This window comes from Paroedura picta, chromosome 10 (assembly GCF_049243985.1).
Source record: "Paroedura picta isolate Pp20150507F chromosome 10, Ppicta_v3.0, whole genome shotgun sequence".
Lineage (NCBI taxonomy): Eukaryota > Metazoa > Chordata > Lepidosauria > Squamata > Gekkonidae > Paroedura > Paroedura picta.
In genome coordinates, this window is record NC_135378.1 from 86,976,490 (window position 1) to 86,990,811 (window position 14,322).

Below are 14,322 nucleotides of genomic sequence, written 5' to 3' on the forward strand. Positions count from 1 at the left end.
GCCAGGCAGGCAGTCCAAGGAGGAGGGCTGGCACCCGGGCCTCCTTCACGTAGGCACAGAGCACAGCCCGCTTATTTGTCCTGCTGGGCTGAGCAAATGAGCAGTTCGCACAGCCAAACCACAGGAATTGAGTCGACCGGCACCAGTCCAAGCGCTGGCAAGGAAGTAGCAGCTCCCCACCGGAGGAAGCTCCCCAAAGTCAGAAAAAGACCCCCCCCCCACTGGCCAACATCCACACCGGCCCAGCAGTCAAGCGGGCCTCCGTGAATGTGGGGGAGGATTCCTTCGGGCCTAGTGGCTTCAGAGGGGCAGGCACACTTCTGGGGAAGGGCTGAGGCAGAGGGCTACCTGAGTACGCGGCCAGGGGGGACCGGACGTGTCCCTGTCTCAATGAACAGACTGGGACCAGAGACCACTCCTCTCCCCACAGGACGGACAGGAAGTTACTGCTTTACCTTGAGGGCTGCAGAACAAGCGCCCAGCTGACTCCCCCACCCGACCTCACCCCATGAGTTCGGAGCGGAGGAATCGTGCATGCACACAGAAGTGCCATGGGACTCAGATTTCAGAACAAGGGGGGGGGAGGCAACCCTACAAATTTATCATCATCATCTTCATTATTATTATTAAGATGTCTATACCGACCCCTTGAAAACGGCTCAGGGCGGTGTACATACACAATTTATCAAACAGCAGGCCATTAAAAACTGCAGAATAAGGGATTTAAAACCAATTTATAGACTCATAGAATCCTAGAGTCGGAAGGGGCCATACAGGCCATCTAGTCCCGCCCCCTGCTCAACGCAGGATCAGCCCTAAGCATTTACAAATGTGCAGCCTCTCTAGCAGCACTGGCTTGCTGTCGTACCACTACCGCTGTGTCTTTTCCAGGCTGGGGGTGTGTTAATGTTCCCCCGGACATCCTGTTGTTAGCGGCCATGCTCAGGGCTTGCCAACTGAAGCCCCTTGCGGCTCCTGCCAATGAGACGACCCATCCCCTGTCGGGGCTCCCTCTTTCCCTGCTGCCTCCCACTTTTCTGAGCATGACTGCCTTTCCCGATGACTCTGAACAAGTGTGTGGTGACTCACAACAGCTCCTCGCCAGCCGCAAATTTTGTTAAGTCTGTAAGGTACTCCTGGCTGCCCTCCCTGAATAACATTTTGTTGGACTTAAAGATGCCACTGGGCTCAAACCTTGTTCCAGAACAGACAAAGAGAGGACACTCTTCCAGGGAGTCTTGTCTTCTCAAAATGTGACTTATCTGCTTGCTTAGAGCAGCGGGGAAATGCCTGGGGGCAGAAAATTAGCCTCCGTAGTGAGTCTTCTATCCCCTCTGCTCTGAGCCAGCTGAGCACCTTCTCCCTCCTTTGCGAGCCTTTTCCGTGGCACCCCTCCCACCTTCTGACCAAGACAAGAGGACGCCTGAGAACCCCGCTTCTCCTCGACTCGTGATGCCCTGGAATCAGGATGCTGCACTAAATGGATCCTTACTGGTCTGATCCAGCAGGGCTCTTCTGAGGTTCTAACTGGGGAAAGTAAAATCCCAAGGATCTATCTATACCCCTCGTTTAATATCCCACCCTTTTCTCCAACCAGAACTGAAAGTGGTTAACATTCTTCCCCTCACCTTTGTTCCCAACCCACCTGCCCACCCTGTGCGGGAAGGGAACCTGAGCGTGTGCTCCAAGAGTGGGGATTCAAACATGAGCTCCGACCATGGACTACAGTTCCCATGAGCCCCTGCCCCACATGGCTTCTGCCTTTCAGCCTGAAGGTGATCTGTTGCTTTATCATTTAATTTCTTCCCTAGAGGATCTTGAGAACTCTGATAGGCCACTAATGACGGCTCACCTCCAGACCAGCCACGGACTCCTGGAATCTACTGCACCCCGGATCCAGTTGGCTTCCCAGACTTGCTACTCCTCATCCTTAGGGACTGAGAAAGTTTGGATTTTGGAAACATGAGGTCCAAACTTTTCATGACTTTCAGGACCAACTTGTGGAGCCATGCTTGCTGAATCCAAAGTTCTCTCCAAGATGACAGGACTTTCTGAGATCAGGGCTACCATCACCCATGGCCGCTGCGCAGCAAGCCCATTTGGGGGCAAGCTCTGGCACACCTTCTGAAGTTGCCCTGTGGGAAACTAGGGGAGAGAGTTTCCAGGGGACGCACTGTGCCATCTTCTGAAAGCTTCCAATCTCGCTGCTAACCAGTGGAGACGGGTGACTGGTCAAACTTCTCCCAAAGGTAAGCGGGGCTTGAACCCACCCTCGTGCCCTGAACACAAAACTTCCCAGAGGACTCAGAGCTCACAGCAAAAGGCTTCCACTTGGCAGAGCTGCACAGGACAGATCCCTGCTGGAAGCACAGACTATCCCCCTCTGCCTGTCTTGTGATTCACCAGCTTGTTACTGTGGGGGGGGGGGGGGGAATATAACATTTACTTGCTATGAAGTCAGGCTTAGATCAACGTTCTAATCAGGAGGATGCCTCTCTGTATGTTGCAAGGATCAGGCAGCAAATGCCCTCCGTCAGGGACACCACAAGTGATGTGTTCACACTCTGAAACCTCAGCTTTCACATTTTAGAAGATCAAAACATTAGCCTATAAAAGCTGCAGGGAGCGGCTTGAGCACGCACAGCTGAGGACGCACAACCGTGGAAAGCCACAGAGAATGCCCAGAGGCTGGAGAACAGGGCAATTAGGTCCATGACCAGCAGATGCTTAGACAGACTGGACGCCTGGCTTTGTGGCAGAGTGGGGATCTGAACTCGGGCCTCTCAGATTCCGGTCCCCCACCACACTGGCTCTGCCCAAAGTTGGGGGAAATTGTTCAGGCGACCAGGTGACCATCTGTCTTTAGCCTTGTAGCCCCCCCGCCCCCCCCCCAATCCAACCCAATGAGAGGAGGATATGCTGCTTAGCACTGCAGGCGCCTTGTGACATTTCCATGCGCACGGGAAAACCCACACCAACGGATCGGGAGGCCGTGCAGGCATGAGCGGGAGCTGCCCTTTGGAAGGGCCGGGCAGAGGTGTCTTTTGCAAGCGATCCTCAGGCTATTTATAGGAGCTGCAGCCGGAACCCAAGGGCCGGTGGCCTCTGCTTCCACCTCGCCCTCTCCTCTTCCCTGCCTGGAAGCCGCTCTGCTAGAACCACAGTTTGGGCCATCAACACCCATGCACATTGGACACTCCCCTCCCCCAGCTTCCCAAATAATTCCACTGAGGTTACCCCTTTACAAATAGGTTTACCAGTGACAACACCTCCTCCTAGACATAGCTACACTACCGGCTGGCTGGCTGGCTGCCAGGTGGCTGGAGGAAAACCAAAATGACTTCTGCAAAGCATCTTCTCCTTCTCACCTGGATTCTTACCTGCCACAGGCAACCAGGATGTTTACAAGCCAGCCTCCATCACGTTTCTTATGGCTGGAGCCCTGAGAATGAGGCTCCAGTGAGGCTGGAGGCAACTCAAGGAAGGACGAGGCACAGAATTTTGCATCCTGAGATTCTCAACTGTCAGGAGTAAGAACCTTGCAATCCCTGGCTCTTAAAGCTGTACAGAAGAACCTGGACGTCTGCAGGTCACCAAAGACCAGCCTCAAGCCACATCCCACTGTCACCAGCAGTTCCACGGGATGTCAGAAGGTAGCACCAGACTATTCCCACCCCCCAGGCAGCCAGATGCTCTGACGGAGGGGCTGCAGCCCGTGAATCCTTTACACATATATCCCCCAGATCCTTTTCACACATATAATGCCAAGACAAGTCTGGCTCATCCTAGAGTGATGCATATGATTTTTCCTACCTAAATGAAAAAATTTACATTTATCAATACTGAAATTCATTTTAGCCCAGTTTTCTAGCCTGTCAAGATCATCCTGTATTCAGATTCTGTCTTTTGGTGCATTTGCTCCCCCTCCTAGTTTAGTGTCATCTGCACATTTAATAACTACACCCTCTATTCCTTCATCCAAATCATTTATAAATATGTTGAACATCACTGGGCCCAGGATAGACCCCCGAGGCACTCCACTTGTCACTCCCCTCTAAGAAGAGGATGAACCATTTACGAGCACCCTTTGGGTGCTGGTCTGTCAACAAGTTCTCAATCTGCCTAATAGTAAGAGGATCCATACTGCATTTTACCATCTTGTATGAATATCATTTGGAACCTTATCAAAAGCCTTACTGAAATCAAGGTAAACTACGTCCACCGCATTCCCCTCATCTAGTAAGGTAGTAACTATCTCAAAAAAAAAAAGAGATAAGGTTAGTCTGACATGACTTGTCCTCGAGAAAGCCATGCTCTTAATAATTACAGCCATCTGCTCTAGCTGCTTAAGGACCGACTGCTTGATGATTTGTTATAAAATTTTGCTAGCAATAGAGTCAAGCTGATGGGTCAGTATTTACCTGGATCCTCCTTTCCCCCCTTCTTGAAGATGAGGGCATTTACCTGCCTCTAGGGAGCTCAGAAGCTCCTGTGGTGTCTAGGGTTCATTTTTTCAGTTTATAGTGCACCTGTCTCACTTTGGTTCAAACCAGAATACGCAGAGTCAATGCAACTGAGAGGCAGGACATGAAACAAGTGCAACAGGATCAGAGAACCAACCCTTAGTCTGAAAACAGACCTGTACCAAACATGACACATTAAATGATGCAAGACTCCACAGCAGGATCCCGGTTTCAAAAAGCTGTACACGGTAGTATGGGTCACTGTCCCTAATAATTATTTCAGGGAGCTTTGTGAATCATTCAGCACAGTGCAAGCCTATTGCCTACAAAGAAAAGTCCTCTTGAATAATTCAGTTTGGCATAGTTTGCAGAAAGCCAGGAGAGAGGGAGCCTGCCAGGCCGCTGCAGCCGTTCCACGAGGCGGAGGCCATGATGTCGAAGGCCTGAGCGTGGGCGGTTGTGGATTTCGTCCATTTGCAGGGTGGGACCTGCCAGACTTGCTCAGATGATCAAAACGACCATTCCTTGGATTGCAGAACAGTGTTTGAATCCCGTGGCACCTTGGAGACCAACAAAGTTTTAATTCAAAAGCTTGTAAGTTTTAAACTTAGTTGGTTTTCAAGATGCCACTGGACTCAAACTTGGTTCTATTGCTATGATGTGGGTTATGTTCTGGCTGTTTTGGTTCTAAACGAGAGATGGGAACGGCCGTGGTTCAAACACAGCTTCAGGGGTAGTCAAACTGTGGCGAACGTTGGCAGGGGCTCATGGGAATTGTAGTCCCTGGACATCTGGAGGGCCACAGTTTGACTACCCCTGGCTTAGATTAAACCGTGGCAGTATTGCAAACCGAGGTGTCCCCCGCTCACAGTGCTGGTGCTGTTGACTCAAGGTTGTCTGAAGACTTCCTGAACTGAGCAATGCTGCTGTCAACAGATGGACACCCTTCCCAACACAACGTCTACACTCTCCCCAGATGAATAATGCCTCGTAAGCAAAGGACGCTTCAGAGGATCAGCTGTTATATATGGGACACCTACTGTTTCTGGCCCCAAGCACCATTTTACAAGACTCTGTAAGTGTCCCCCAGTTCTCCTTCCTAAACCGAGAGCTCCCAAATGCCATAACCTCTTCCCCCCAGAACACCGGGCCCAGGAGGGGGGATTTTCTGAGCTTTCACCTGCTTGAGAAGGGCGAGGGGGGTGAAGGGGCTCCTTCTTCCCCACTGCTGAGGGAAGGACCACTCTCATCCCCTGGTCCCTCCTCCTAGTGACACCCTGGCCTGGGATGGAGGGGCCTTGGATGTGCTCCATGAAAGCCATCACTGAAGGGAGAGAGTTGGTTTTTATACCTCACTTTTCACTGCCCAAAGGAGTCTCAAGGTGGCTTCCAATCACCTTCCCTTCCTCTCCCCACAACAGACACCCTGGGAGGGAGGTGAGGCTGAGAGAGAAGAAGAGTTAATTCTTATATGCCACTTTTCTCAACCTGAAGGAGTCTCAAAGTGGCTTCCAATCACCTTCCCTTCCTCTCCCCACAACAGGCAGCCTGTGAGGTAGATGGGGCTGAGAGAGCTCTGAGAGAACTGTGTCTGCCAGCTGCATATGGAGGAGGAGTGGGGAATCCAGCCTCACGTGCCAGATTAGAAGTGGCCACTGCACCACAGTGGAAAACACGTCAGCACCCAACATGCCCATCAACCCAGAGAAGAGCTTTGGGGCCCAACAGCAGACGGGGCCCGTTCCCTCCCCAGCTCTGCTCCAAGAGTGGCTCAGAGTCTGAGCACCCACATGAAGTCAGGGAGTGGAGAACAACGCTGGAGAGAGCTGCAAGAACGACAAGGAGCCGGGAAGAGCAAGGCAGTCCGGAGGAGGGAGACCGAGCTCGGCAGGAGAAATGGCTTCGGGAGGGGGAAGAGAAGAAGCACACACATCCCGGATCCAAAGGGCTACAGGAGGGGAACAGATGTCCTATTAGGCTTCTGCACCACGAAGATACCCGTGGAATGATAATGGGGAAAGAGCCCCAGTTGGGCGATGGAGGAAGCACTTGGCACGCCAAAGGTCCCACAACCAGTCCCTGGCAGATCGAGGGACAAACAGCAATCTGTTGGCAGGGCTGGAGAGCTCTCCCGGGTGAGCTCCTGACAACCACACCGTGGAGCAGATTAATATCTCCAAGCGGCAAACAGAGAGCTGCCCTCTTGCGCTGCAGGGCGGGGGGAGCAACAAGACAGGCCTCTCTTACTGAGTCGATGCAGGGATTACTAAGCAAATGCATGCAAAGGCTTTTGATAGCCCTAAATCATTACGATGCTGGAGGAATGACTGGAAACCACGGGCCGGCTGACGAATCCTAAGAAATCAGGTCAAACTCCACAAAGAAAGCCATCTCTATCCTTCCCAGTTGGTAGGTAAGTAGGCTTTTCCTGAGGGCACAGTATAGTGGTTAAGAGTGGCGGCTTCTAAACTGGTTTGATTCCCCCCCTCCTCCACGTGCAGCCAGCTGGGGGACCTTGAGCCAGTCACAGTCCTGATAGTGCTGCTTTCACAGGGCAGTTCTGTCACAAGTTCTCTCAGCCCCTCTTAACACACCAGCATCCATTGTGGGGAAAGGAAGGGAAAGGGATTGTAAGCTGCTCTGAGACTCCTGCGGGCAGTTAAAAACAGGGTATAAAACCCAGCTCTGTTTCTCCTTCTAGGACCCTGTCCTATAGCGACACAAACCTCTGGTCCCACCAGTCCAACGCTGCCCACGCCAAAGAGCAGCTGCTGTCCATGATCCATGATCCATGATTCCACGAGGCAAGAACCTGAGCAGTCCATATTCAGCAGCGTGGCCTCTGTGCCGGCCTAACCTTGGTGTGGAGCCGCAGGTCACGTTCCCCCGGCCCAAGCTGCCAAGGAGCAGCGAAAGGCTGCGAGGGGATCTCCACGTGGCACACAGCCAAGCCAGGGCCCACGAGGGAGGCTTCCGCAGGCTGCACCCCCACGCTTTCCGTATTTATTTATTTCAGTTTTTAATCACGTTTCTATGCCGTCCTTCCCCCAAAGCTCCTCCCGGAATGCAAATCTCTCCTGCTGGCTGCATGGCGGAAACTCCGTCTCCAGAACTGCAGCACGCGCCTCCCTGTCTCAGGGCTGAAGCCCTCTCCCGCGCGGGGCTCCAGGGGCCTGTTGGACACCGGTTTGGGCAGGCTGCCCAATTCCATGTTGCTATTAGCCGCTCCGTTTGTTTGCTTTAAGTCTGTCAACAGATTAACAACTCTCCCCAATTAGCCAACAGGGAGCCAAGGCTGAGCAAGGGGAGTCCCTGGCAGCGGGGGATCTAAAGCCTGACCTCTCAGAACCCCATCTGTGCACAGGGCATTCCCCACGCCAAAGGGCTGCTCTCCAAGAAGACGCTGCTTAAACCGGGCTGGCTCGAACAGCACTCCGGGCCCTGCTCCTGGGAACAGACGCGCCCTCAGGAAGAGCAGGCCCCACCGACCATTCCCTCTCACTGCCACATTCTGCAGGGCACTGCGATGTCATCCCATAAAGGCAGGTCCCGTGCATGCCCCTACATGCGCAAGCAAGATGATACTGAAGCAGCCTCGCAGGCAAATCCATGCTGAGTCCCCGCCCACAGGAAAGTTAACACTCACCCGTCCGAGACTCCAGTCTTCTACACTTTCCCTGCCAAATTTCCTTGAGAGATTTTGGTTTTGGTCTCAGCATTCAGCTAAGTGGCTCTTACAAGTCTGAGGCCCGGGGACCAAGCCCTCTGAGGAAAGGCTGAGGGACCCGGGAATGTTCAGCCTGGAGAAGAGGAGGTTGAGAGGGGACAGGAGGGCTGTCTTTAAGTACCTGAAAGGTTCTCCTTTGGGGGAGGGCAGGGAGCGGCTCCTGTTGGCAGCAGAGGACAGGGCTCACCATAATGGCTTTAAACTACGTGTACAGCAGTGCTAGCTACATGTCAGGGAGAGAATTCACCGTCAGAGTTGTTCAGCCGTGGAATAGGCTGCCTAAGGAGATGGTGAGCTCCTCTTCACTGGTGGTCTTCAAGCAGCAGTTGGGCAGAGACTATTCCTGGATGCTTTGGGCTGATCCTGTATTGAGCAGGGGGTGGGACTAGATGGCCTCTGTGGCACCTTTCCACTCTAAGATTCTACGGTTCTATTTCAACTGTGAGATGAGCTGCCTAAAGAGGTGGTAAATGATCTTCAAGCAGCAGCTGGACAGATACATATCCTGCATGCTGTAGGCTGATCCTGCATTTGATAGGGGGTTGGACTAGATGGCCTCTATGGGACCTTCCAATTCTGGGATTCTACAATTCTAAGACAACATGGAGTCGAATCAGAAAGCAGTTCCCAGAGGGCTGCAGGCAGGTTGCTGGCCAGGTAGTTTGCAGGCTCAGTTCTGAATAACAGCAGCATCCATACTTGAAAAGTTGCCCCCGAGTACAAGACAACCTCCTTAAAAATGTTATCTATAAACTTTTTAATTACCAGAGATAGTTGCACACGAACGTAAAAGAAGCCTCTCTTCATCACTTTAGAAAAGACAAATTTAGCCCTCTTTCTATGTAGACAGGCAGATGTTTGTAGCCTGAGCGACACTTAGGATAGCTCACCAAAGCACTACTAGTTAGCAGAGGCTCCATCATTATCTGATTGACGGCACTGCAAGATGGGGCAGGTGGGCAGAGGGAGGGCTTGAATTCTGTACAAATGGCGATGGGCACAGCCAGGGTTGTGACACGGGGCCAGGCAATGACAAACCATCTCCGAATGTCTCTTGCCTGGCTGCCCAGCAGGATCTCATAGAATCCTAGAGTTGGAAGGGACCTCCAGGGTCATCTAGTCCAACTCCCTGCAGAATGCTAGAACTCACAACTGCCTGCCCACCCACAGGGACCCCAATTCCATGCCCAAGTGATCCCCCCCCACCAACAGTCTCCAGAACCTCCTGGCTACATGACACACACCGGCTAAATGGTAAACAAATAAACCACAACTGGAGATTGTAACCCTCACATCACATCTTAAGGCATGAGAGGAGGAGAAACTACAAACTGGGAACTTCACTTATGGACAAATACAAGTGGGCCGTATTTATTTATTTTTAATTTAGCGGGTTTTATGGTGCCCCTCTTGGACTTTGCTGTCTCAAGGCGGTGTACAAATGTTTGGATAAAACATTGGGAGGGACAGGTAGGATCCCGGTGTTATTCTGTTAGCCTGGCTGGCCTCAACCAAGGCCCGGCAGAAGAGCCCCGTCTTCCAGGCCCTGCGGAACTCGGCAAGCTGCGGCAGGGCCCCGACCTCCCTTGGCAGGGGCCAAGACCAAAAGGGCCCTGGCTCTGGTTCAGGCCAGGTGGCGTTTCGTAGCCGGCATCACATCTCCTTGCGCCTTCCTGAAACCCAGAGCTCCACAAGGAAAGGTAAGTGGAAAGCTAAGCCCAGGGCCCCTCATGCAGCTCAAGCTCTCTGCTGACGAAGACAGGGGAGGGGGAGGGGGTCCTGCCCTGCTCCAGGGTTGTCCCCAACGTTCAGAGAAACACCCTGGGCGTCTGGAACGCTCCGTCTGCCTGCACCGCTTTCCTCAGCCTGGGAGAGAGTCCGCAGAGTTCAGCCAAAGGAGACGCAGCTGCTAGCAGGGATGTTCCTGTAACAATATCCAGCCATGTCGCTGCATGTTTTGCTGTGAAACCTGACAAGGCGGCGGGGAATGAAGGCCCAGAACAGTTAAAGCAAGAGAACAGGCTCAACCACGAGGCGCCCGGGCGGCAGGACGGAGGGCTCACCCCCTGCCCTCTGCCCTCCCAGCACACGCCTCCAACGTCGCATGCCCAAGGCAACATGGGCAGAGGTCCCATGTCAACGGAGCACAGAGGCCAACCGAAACCACGGAGCTGACTGCACACGCACCAGTCCTTCAACTCCTCACACTGCTGTTAGGGCCCAGGACAGGACTCCACCATGACTCACGGAGTAACATCAACATATACGGCTGCACAGGCCACGGACTGTCTGCTGGCGGCATGCGTTATTCTGCCGTTGCCACACTGTTTCCTGCTTTCCTTGCTCCATGCGTGTTCCATATCCGTTCTTGGTTTCAGACTGTGATTCACGCAGAAAGGAACGCGAAAGGATCAAACGCAGGGCCCGGCAAGGCTGCACAATGTAAAAGGCAGGCCCTTGCCACTACCTCGGCAGGACAGGTGCAAAGAGGGAGAGATGCGAGTGCAGAACTGACCCTCAGGTCCGATTTCCATTTAGGGGAATGCCGGGGCTAAGGCTTCACCAAAGAGGTGGGCGTTCGATCTAGCTCTGGAGACAAAATCCTTGTCAAAAACAGCAAGCCAAGTACAGAGCTAGGTGAGAGCTAGCTGGCAAGGGGCTTGCTGCATCTGCTTGCACAGTAAGGGAGACCTAGAGCCCCAGAGATGTGGGTCAGGCCCCAGGGAGTCTGCTGTGAGGGGGCTGTCCTGTCTCATTGATTCAGGACACACCTTATTTTGTGAGCCAGGGGGCCTGAGGGGATACGAGTCAGCAGGGCCCGGAGAGAGAATTCTCCTCTCTTATGGGACCGACCCAACTTTAAGGGTGCGGGATCAAGTAAGAGAGCCAGGAAAAGGGTCAAGGCCAGCATGTGCCCGGAAAGAGCCTCATTGTCCAAGAAACTCAGCGCCCCAAGCAGCTGCCTGGCCAGGAGCACAAAGCCAAGTCTCCACAAAAGCGGCAATGCTCTGCCTGGCAGACGGACATTTGGGCAATGCCAATCAAGAAAGGACAGTGACCTCGCCAGCCTCCTTGGGAGAGGGGGCAAGACTGGGGGGGGGGGAGGCGTTCTGGCTGAACCAAATGCTCTGACACAACTTGAAGCAGTACAGACTCCAGGGGTGGCAGAAGGAGCCCCCAGGGCCAAGAGACTCAGGCGGTTCTTGTGCAGACGCCGAATGCGCCATGGAGAGCAGCGCTTGGCCCAAAGCCCCGAGACAGGCCGGCTTCCACCACAGTGAGTCAACTGCACGGCCTGCTCCGATTCCGCCTTTGTCAGCTGCGAGAGAAAACGCCGACATCCAGACAGCACAGGCCAGGCCAGGCGGTGTGCAGCCAGAGGCCGCTGCAAAGCAGAAATACCAAAAGCCAAAGCCCAAAAAAAAATCACAGGGGCAGATGGCTCAGGTGGCAGTGCCAACCCTGGGAGCCCTAAGGAAACGAGAGCAGCTGCAAGCGACCACAGCAGACTCGGCAGCCCGTCTCCTGGGCCGCTTTCCTGGGCTCTCGGGCAAACTAGGGCAACACTCCATTCGCCATCTTCAACCCGTTTTCCCGGCACAAGCCACCTGTCCCTTTGCCCCTCTCAGTGCCATCCGGCACGCGGGCTCTCCTGCCATCTTCTTCTTCTTCAAATCTCCTACTCAGAGGTTCAAGAGAGCCTGGCCACAAACACAGGGGCCTCCACAGAATTCCCTCCAATCCGTTCCTTCTGCCCACTGCCTCCTTGTCCTACCACCTGCATGTTGTAAGTCCTCAGACTGTGTCACCCCAAAGGCCTGCAAGACACCTCTTGGGCCACTCCACCAGCGAATTTGACATCATCCGGACCCCGTGCACAGGCTGAAGCCCACCTGAGCTCAGCGGGACTGACCCCAAGGAAGCAAGGAGGCAAGCACCCCAGAATCACAGCCCTAGATTATGGTCCAGAGAACCCATTCTTAGAACCAAGTCCCAACAATATGTACACAGCGTGGTGCTTCTGGCTGGCTATGGCAGCATCACATCCGCATCAGCATCATACCCCACGTGGCTTTCATTTTACAGAATGTGCAAAACACCTAGGAGGGCCCTTTTATATTTTAATTTTATTTATTTATACAATTCTTAGGTCACAATGGTCTCCAACTATGGTCTTGGGGTTGCTAACATCACTAAAACCACATACAAATGTTCCTAATATTAAAGCCATTTAAAATCATCTGATGGGCCCCTGCTCCCCTCCCTCCCAGAACTCCACCAGAGCACTCTGGACCTGTTTGCACTGTTGCATTGTTTACACTGTTTATATTGCTACAACTATCATCCATATTATTGTAAGGTTATTCATGTTGCTGTGCATATGTTCCTTGTTCCATGTACTATTCATATGTTCCATGTAAACTGCCCTGAGCCTCTGGGGAGGGCGGTATATAAATATAATAAATAAGTCTTCAGGGGATTAGAGAGCGTAACGGAGAAGGAGGGGTGTTCAGAGGCTGGAATGTAGGCTCCATGTGGAAAGGCTGGGCAAGCCAGAACACCACATGTTGGGGCCAGTTGCACCCTTCTGTGCGATGTCTGCTGGTCTCTCAAAAAACATTTGGGTAGCCACTGTAGAGAGCTGTACGAGTGGTGACCTAGAAGGGGGTCAAGGTCACTGCTGGCCTAGGGTGCCCAGAAATCTTGGGCCAGCCCTGGATGGGTCATCACACCAAGTTAACGTGGACTTGTGGGCCACCATATGGAAAAGGCTGGGAAACGCTGCCATAAAGGAGAGCAGCGGAGTCCGCTGTACATGGTGCCTCCTCCTGCCTTTCCTACTGCGAGGCTTTCCAACTTCTCAACCTCCTTTTAGTCGGCCATGCCTTAGGCCGTTTGTTCTGTTTCTTTGTGCTGCTTTCCAGTTCCACCATCTGAGTCCTGCTGCACTGGCCGGGGCTGCTTTTCCAATTTTGCAGTCCGCCTGGACGCTCAGCAAGAAAAGTGAAGCTAACAATAGATGGAAATATAGAAGGTGACCAAATGTTGCACATATTTTTGCTGAACGGTGAAAAACACAGTTCGGTCCTTAGCAGATCGAAATGCCACAATTTTCTCCTAGCTGATCCAGGGGGAAGCTTTCCAACCGTAGGCTTATGCAACTCCTCTTCAACCAGAGCCGGAGCAGCAGCGTCTCCCGCCAGACTGGGCCCACAGAGCACAGGTCCCAAACGTGCTTCCCTTGGGTGTGAGGGTGCCCGCTAACACCTTTCCACGTGCCTTTTGCTCGCCCATGCTTTGGATTGGGCCCTGAAGGTCTGGCCAGCTAGGCATATATTAAAATAACGCTGTTTCAGGGGCAGCTGCCTCCACGACGTTTGCTGCATTCTTTCTCACTCCTCTTCCCCAGTATATCTGATCACTCTGCCACTTCTCCCCTGCACTTGGGCTCTGTGTGTGTTTGTGCGAGCCTCCTTCTGTCTCCTATAGCGGCCTTGCTGTGGTGGAGCCCACCTCCCTGCATCAGAATTCCAAAGGATCAAGAAAGCTGGAGTCCTGCTCCATGTTCTGTGGAGGATCTGTGTGTACAGGTGTGTTATTATTACTATAGTGCTGACATCACGCTTTCTCAGCCAGGGTTCCGTGAATCCCTGGGATTTCTATGGTTAAATATTTATCGGGTGATATGTCCATGTATGGTCACGTTGACCCCCCAATAGCCAGTGATGGCCCTGGTGAAGTTAGGAAGGGGAGCTCTGCCTCCCAACCATATTCGGCACCATCGGGCCACTTCTGGGGTTTCTCAAAGCCTGAGGAAGGTTTCAGGGGTTTCTCAACAATACTGAAGAAGAAGAGTTGGCTCTTATATCCTGCTTTTCTCTACCCAAAGGAGTCTCAAAGGGGCTTACAATCACCTTCCCTTTCCTCTCCCCACAACAGAGGTGGGTGAGGCTGAGAGAGCCCTGATATTCCTGCTCGGTCAGAACACCTTTCTCAGTGCTGTGTCGAGCCCAACGACATCCAGCTGGTTACATGTGGGGGAGGAGTGGGGAATCAACCCCGTCTCGCCAGATCAGAGCACTCCTAACCACTACACCAACAATGAAAGCCACTTGGGGCTTATTGCATGGG

The 14,322-nt window shown here is 53.0% G+C and overlaps 1 protein-coding gene across 2 annotated transcripts in view; it reads right to left on the reverse strand.

Annotated features, from left to right (window-relative positions):
- The window catches only part of PAIP2B (poly(A) binding protein interacting protein 2B), a 30,315-nt gene that overhangs the window by 13,777 nt on the left and 2,216 nt on the right, over positions 1–14,322 (reverse strand). The window contains exon 1 of one of the 2 annotated variants that reach the window (XM_077301350.1): positions 3,381–3,401. The exons of the other annotated variant lie outside the window; for it this stretch is intronic. The gene's annotated coding sequence lies outside the window, so the exon portion shown is untranslated. Of the gene's footprint in view, positions 1–3,380; positions 3,402–14,322 lie in introns of those variants that run through there. 2 annotated transcript variants of the gene reach the window in all.